Source organism: Larimichthys crocea, chromosome IX (assembly GCF_000972845.2).
Source record: "Larimichthys crocea isolate SSNF chromosome IX, L_crocea_2.0, whole genome shotgun sequence".
Taxonomy (NCBI): Eukaryota; Metazoa; Chordata; class Actinopteri; family Sciaenidae; genus Larimichthys; species Larimichthys crocea.
In genome coordinates, this window is record NC_040019.1 from 13,777,225 (window position 1) to 13,784,804 (window position 7,580).

The following is a 7,580-nucleotide window of genomic DNA, read 5'->3' on the forward strand; positions in this document are numbered from 1 at the left end:
TCCATCTAAAGCTCTATCTTGGGATGATGGATGGAGATTTCTCTCTCTCTCTGTGTATTCCCTCGTCTCTTGGATGTTACACCTCTCACTGGGAATTGCTCATTAGGTGACATCCAGTGGCGTTAACGGAGGGGGGAAAAACTAGAGCGAGAATGAGCAGACGCTGCATGAAAGATGGCAAAATCTACATGTGAACGTGATGTTCACTTCCCCCCCTCAGGCTTCCTTTAATCTTTAATCCTCCTTTAATGTTATTTTTCTCTCCTGAAAACTAAAAGTGACGTCAGCGCACGTTGATTTAGGTCACTGGTTCTCAAACCGTGGGAACACTTTGAATCGTCAAGTTTGCACTGGGTGTTTTATTTTGAAAATCAAACACAACAAAAAAATAACTAATAATTAAAGCTGCAAGCAGATGTACGCACGTCGAAATGTGCGCATGTCGAAATGTGCATAGATCTCCACGCCCACACAGTTTCCTGAAAATTCATAATTTTGATAACTTTTACTCAGGAAGTCTATGTGAACGCAACTACCAAGTTTGAAGTGAATTGGATAGAATCCCTAGGAGGAGTTCGTTCAAACATGACCCTTTCTCAACCAGCCCGAAACACCAAAAATAAATATCTTGCTTCCTGTTCATTGTAGCCCATTGCTGCAAGAGACTTTTTTGTAGGTCCTGCCCTGTTCTACAATTCGGCTGAGGTTCATAATTCTGTGTCCAAAACTGTGGCGGGGCTGTTCCAAAGAAAAATTTAAGGGGGCGCTATAGAGCGCTTTTGCCCCACCCCCTAATTAATTATGCAGCCGAATTGTACATAATATTGGTCTTAACAACCACAAGAAGTTTCAGATAGCTCTGACAAAGTATATGATAGCCCAACACTTTTGCCTGAAAATCAGCCCAAAAGTAAATAGTCTCATTTTTTTCCGCAAAAAATCGCCAGCGTTGACTTTGACGCTCTGTCACGGCCACGCCCTCTGATGAAAAGTTGTGATTTTGATAACTTGAGGCCTTGAGAACACACACACCAAGTTTCAAGCACATCGGATGAAATCCCTGGGAGGAGTTCATTCAAAAGCGACCCCTGGAAATGAGGCCAAAACCGGAAGAGTCCAAATTTGACAAAAAATTGGACGCCGTACGCTTCACTGTAGTCCAGGGCACCAAGAGACTTTTTTTTCGTTTTCGGGGGGATATGGGCCGTCGGAAATGCGATTTACTTTTAAACGTCGTTCAGCGTTTGAAATCGAATAGGGCCAGCGTGCTGTGCTCGGGCCCTAATAATATTTTACTACAGCAACAAAAAAATATATAAATCAACAGCACGGCTCAAAGACGGAGCCTGTTCGGGGTCTCGTATGTGCAGGTTTCCGTACATGTCTTCGTGATGATCACATTCTATCATGTCATTTATTTGACAAGCTTGTTAAACTGTAAGCAGATTTGATTGTTATTGAATACAAATCAAACGGAGAGATCAGTTAGTTAAACCGGTACAGTGTTCATATTGGAATGGGCCCCGAGATCAAAAAAGTTAAGAACCCCTGAACTAGACGATGACGGTGACGAAGAAACATCTCTGCTCCGGCTCTCAGCAGATCGAGCGGACAGGAAGTCACAGAATCTTTGTGAATTTTCAAAATAAAACACCCTTTACATATTTAAAAGCACATAAACAGGAGAAATAACCAAACCTGAGCAAGTTAACAAAGGAGGACAAAAAGCTTCTGAAAACCTCCTGTTGGAGAACGACCCAAAGAGCTGAAGGGTCGACCTGCAGGTTCAAGGTTGTTGTTTGATTTATTTGTTATATTTAATGAACTCGATGGACAGCAAGCAATACAGATTGTATGTGACCCCATTGGTGTTATGAGCTGATGAAGGTGCGCCTCCTCTGAGCTGATCAGATTTTGTGTGTGTGTGTGAATGTGTGTGAGCTGCATGTTTTTAAAAATGATCTTTTGAAAGCTCGAGTGAAGCGTCCAGCTCTGTACACATGTAAAATAACAACTACTTGTACAGTATTTTTATTTTAAAGTCCAGCTGAAATTAACCTGCATGATTTTTTTTTTAGGTTTGACTTTGGTTAACCGACACGTTTTGTAAATATCCACTCACTGTTAGAATGAGACCACAGAGGCTGTCGGCGACTTTAAAGTCTCCATGAAGTCAAGCTTTCTGTCCCATCTGTCCTCCAGTGTCTGTCCAACTCTGACACAAAGTGTCTTCAGATGTTCTTCATGGTATTTTAGAGTTTGTCATTTCCTGATGAACCATAAAAACTAATTTAACATCCAATCAAACGCTTTCTCTCGTCTGACACCGCCAGAGCGGAGTGCTTCCTGTTAGATCCGGTCTGTGAGTGACTGTGAGGGCTGCTGGACACTGCTGGTTCAGAGGTTCTGTTACTGTGTTCACTGTTAGACTGGACACTGCTGGTTCAGAGGTTCTGTCGCTGTGTTCACTGTTAGACTGGACACTGCTGGTTCAGAGGTTCGTACTGTGTTCACTGTTAGACTGGACATGCTGGTCAGAGGTTCTGTCGCTGTGTTCACTGTTAGACTGGACACTGCTGGTTCAGAGGTTCTGTTACTGTGTTCACTGTTAGACTGGACACTGCTGGTTCAGAGGTTCTGTTACTGTGTTCACTGTTAACTGACACCTGCTGGTTCAGAGGTTCTGTTTCTGTGTTCACTGTTAGACTGGACACTGCTGGTTCAGAGGTTCTATTACTGTGTTCACTATTAGACTGGACACTGCTGGTTTAGAGGTTCTGTTGCTGTGGTCACTGTTAGACTGGACACTGCTGGTTCAGAGGTTCTGTTTCTGTGTTCACTGTTAGACTGACACTGTGTTCAGAGGTTCTGTTGCTATTTCACTGTTAGACGACACCTGGTTCAGAGGTTCTGTTACTGTGTTCACTGTTAGACTGGACACTGCTGGTTCAGAGGTTCTGTTGCTGTACTCACTGTTAGACTGGACACGTAGACCCCTGCGGCGACCCGGTGGAATTTGGAGGTTAGGCTCCCTCTGGATGTCTGAGCTCGTCACTCTTTCTCTGACCCCCAAATTCCACCGGACATGGCGACAAGCTCGACAGCACCGATAAACGAAGCTTCACCTTGATGAAGAAAAACGCTGCTAACACCACCCGTTTCCTGCAGCTCCTTCAGAATAAAAGCCTCTTTTAAAAGTGATTGTGTTTGCGTGCAGATCACGAGCAGGTCGGCAGCGTGGCGCTGTGCTCGATCGCATCGATCAACCTGCTGGCCGTCGTTGGAGGAGGAGTCAACCCCAAGTTCTCAGAAATCTCTGGTAACTTCTTATTAAATATATTATATCATTAAAGGTCCGGTGTGGAGGATGTTGTGGCGCTCGGTGGTTCACTGTTCGAAACTTTGATCTCAGTGCTGATCTGGGACGACGCTCGGGAGTCGCGAGACCCAAAACACAAGCTGGTTCTGGAGTTCACCTTCACCAAACTGGTTCTGGCTGTCCGCATGAGGCACGACAAGTGAGTTCACCTGCTCCCCTGCTCGGCTGCGTCCAACACGTCGCTTGGTTTCAGCGGGATGAAGATCTTGTTTGTGTTCAGGATCATCATCTGTTTGAGTTTGACACCAGAGATAACCCTAAAGGTGAAGAGAGTCGTCCTCTTCTGTTCCTCTTCCACCCTGTTCAACGTCTCGGTGAATCAAACTCTTTGTTTCTTGCAGGTTTGTGTGATTTGTGTCCCAGTCTGGAGAAACAGCTGCTAGTCTTCCCGGGTCACAAGTGCGGCAGCCTGCAGCTGGTCATAAGTCACGGACGTGGAGCTTCATTAGAGAACCAGCCGCTCGTTCAGACTGAAGCTCACCTTAAAAATGAACTCTGTTTTCTTCAGGACCTGTCCAACACCAAACCGGGTACGTCGTCTGCTCCGTTCACCATCAACGCCCACCAGAGCGAGATCGCCTGCGTGGCGCTGAACCAGCCCGGCAGCGTGGCGGCTTCGGCCTCTCGCAAAGGAACGCTCATCCGCCTGTTCGACACGACGACCAGAGACAAGCTGGTAGAGCTGCGAAGAGGAACCGACCCGGCCACGCTCTACTGGTACACACCCGGCTCTGGTCCAAATCTCCTTTTTCTAACAGACCGTGTGCAACACGAGCTAATGTTAGCTTATAAATGGAGTCTGATAATGTCAACAAACGACCAGCCCAACAAGTCCAAAGCCAAAACTAACTTTACTGCAAAACAAGTCAGAGGTTCTGGTGGTCCAAAACACCTGTGGTACAAACTAAGCTAACATTAGCTTACAAACTGAGCTACATTAGGTAACAAACTGAGCTAACATGAGCTAACGGCAACTACCAAACTGAGCTAACATTAGCCAACAAACTGAGCTAACAGCAGCTAACAAATAAAGTTAACATTAGCCAACAAACTGAGCTAACAGCAACTTACAAACTGAGCTAACTGCTGTAGTTATTATCCACCGCTGTCTGCAGCGACACATTAGTTTAGATCCAAACTTGTTAAAGTGAACATATTATGAAAAAAAATCTCTTTTTCAGCTCTTCGTGATTAATGTTTTTTAACTCTGGGTGCGTTCAACAACCACCTCCATTTTGCGTGAGCTGCTGCAGCCACACTGGCTCTTTAGAAACACACTGTTCAGATTTTGAGCCCCTAGTGACATCACTAACGAGATCATGAAAATACAGAGCAAAGTATAGGTGAAGCTCCGACCTGGGTGGACGTGTCACTCACATTGTTTTCCCTCCTCCTGCAGCCATCTCCGTAGACGGGACCTTCCATAAATACGTCTTCACCCCTGATGGAAACTGCAACCACGAAGCCTTCGATGTGTATCTGGACATTTGTGACGACGACGACTTCTGAGGACGACGGCGAATGAAAATAAACCGAGTTATGATAGAATCTGGGGCCTGTTTCATGAGCTTTGTGTTTTAGTCAAGTGAGTTGAGATCCCTGATCCGCTAACACAACGAAAAAGTTAATGTAACAACCTGGGAAACGGATGACAGAGTTTCTCACTGTCTGGCCTTGCAAATGGGGAAGTGAAACCCCCCAGCAGAAGGCCTGAGAATGGGGAACGAAGGGACTTTTTATTCTTGCCAGTAATGGTAAGCCTTTGGACATTTAAAAAATATATATGAGTATGTGAGTGATGCATAAAGATAAAAATGAGCAAGAAAAGATTGTGATTATAACTGAAGATTCTGAATACTGAAAATTGTGAAATCATTGCAATAAGTTGGTAGCTAAGGTGAAAAAATAATAACTAAATCGTGCTGAGGGGTTGAGGAAGTGAAACTTGAGCAACCAGTCTGGAGAAAGGGTGAGAAGGGGAGGTATATGAAGCAAGCAGGATACATCTGGATGGACTGTGTAACATATGACGTTGTTGCCTGATATGGTTAGAATCCGTCAAATGACTCATCGGAGCCTGGGATAGGGAAGGTTCAGCGGGCAGGGAGTATAAGAAACACTGCACAACAGAGATCGGGGTTATCCTCGTCAGCCGGCGCCCGGGTTCAAGACATGCTGGAAGACTGACCACATCGGAGCATCGAGTCTTTGGACTTAGACTTATAACTTCAGAAATGGAACAGACGAACAGCCCAACATCGCAAGAAAAGAGTCCAACAACCTACAGCCGGCAGCAGGGAGCCGAGCCAATGAGGATAACCACCCCCGACCGGCTGTGGGTCTCTAATCGGGCCAACAAGGATTCTTTTTACATTCGTCCTGCTCATAAAAGACTGTGGACATCAGGGACTTTCCGGGCTTTGGACAAAGCCAGGTACTCCCGATAGAATCCAGCAAGTTACGGCAGTTGTGAAAGGATTGGATCGAACGGCCATCGCTTCACCCTTTCCCTTCCTCTCTCCAAATTGGACCAACCTCAGCAACTCAGCAACAGCCTTTGTATCCGGTTTTCAAATATATTGGTATAAAGATAGTGATTTTAGGGAATACGATTGATCATATTTGAATGAATTAAACTGTATGCTCACCCATGCTAAACTTTGCAATAAATATATCCACTGCAGTTAAAGATTAAGTTGTTGTTAGAAATTCTGTCCATAAAGGTTATAAACAGAATCAGTGACAAAGGGCAGCCCTGGTGGAGTCCAACTCCCACTGGAAATAGGTCCGATTTACTGCCGGCAATGCGGACCAAGCTCTGGCACCGAGAGTACAGGGACCGGATAGCCCGATGGCCAAGCTTCTCACCCTTGCTTTCAGGCACTACCCAAAGCTCATGACCATAGGTGAGGGTAGGAACGTAGATCAACTGGTAAATCGAGAGCTTCGCCTTTCGGCTCAGCTCCTCCTTCACCATGACGGACTGGTGCAGAGTCCGCATCACTGCAGAAGCTGCACCGATCCACCGGTCGATCTCCCGTTCCATCCTTCCCTCACTCGTGAACAAGACCCCGAGATACTTGAACTCCTCCACTTGAAGCAGGATCTCATCTCCGACCCGGAGGCTGCATTCCACCCTTTTCCGGCTGAGAACCATGGCCTCGGATTTGGAGGTGCTGATTCTCATCCCAGCCGCTTCGCACTCGGCTGCAAACCGCTCCAGAGAGAGCTGAAGGTCACGATCCAATGAAGCCAACAGGACTAAATCGTCCGCAAAAAGCAGCGACCCACTCCTGAGGCCACCGAACCGCAGCCCCTCAACGCCCTGGCTGCGCCTAGAAATTCTGTCCATAAAGGTTATGAACAGAACCGGTGACAAAGGGCAGCCTTGGCGGAGTCCAACTCCCACGGGAAACAGGTCCGACTTACTGCCGGCAATGCGGACCAAGCTCTGGCACAGGGTACAGGGACGGATAGCCCGATTAATGGGTCCAAAACCCTACCTCTGAGCTCCTCGCGGTGGCCAAGCTTCTCCCCATCTCTAGGGAGAGCCCAGCCACCCTGTGAAGGAAGCTCATTTCGGCCGCTTGAATTCGCGATCTCATTCTTTCGGTCACTACCCAAGCTTGTGACCATAGGTGAGGGTAGGAACGACTGGTAAATCAATATACCATACTCCCGGAGCACTCCCCACAAGACTCCCGAGGGACACGGTCGAACGCCTTCTCCAAGTCCACAAAGCACATGTAGACTGGTTGGGCAAACTCCCATGCACCCTCCAGGACCACGCTAAGGGTATAAAGCTGGTCCACAGTTCCACGACCAGAACGAAAACCACACTGCTCCTCCTGGATCCGAGGTTCGACAATCTTGCAGACCCTCCTCTCCAGGACCCCGAAAAGACCTTCCTGGGGAGGCTGAGGAGTGTGATCCCCCTATAGTTGGACACACCCTCCGGTCCCCTTTTTGAGGGGAACTACCACCCCGGTCTGCCAGTCCAGGGGCACTGCCCCCGATGTCCACAATGTTGCAGGACGTGTCAGCCAACACGCCCCACAACATCCAGAGCTTGAGGAACTCCGGGCGGACCTCACCCACCCCCGGGGCCTTGCCACCGAGGAGCTTTTTGACTACCTCAGTGATTCTCAGCCCCAGAGATGGGCAAGACCGCCACGAGGTCCCCAGACTCTGCCTCCTCAAA

The 7,580-nt window shown here is 47.5% G+C and overlaps 1 non-coding gene across 1 annotated transcript; it reads left to right on the plus strand.

The window, feature by feature from the left end:
* The first annotated feature begins 3,263 nt into the window (after positions 1-3,263).
* Positions 3,264-3,805, plus strand: LOC109141740 (uncharacterized). The gene is made up of 3 exons (XR_003462850.1): positions 3,264-3,319; positions 3,413-3,642; positions 3,721-3,805. It is a non-coding gene; the product is annotated as an uncharacterized LOC109141740 (transcript).
* Positions 3,806-7,580: the final 3,775 nt, after the last annotated feature.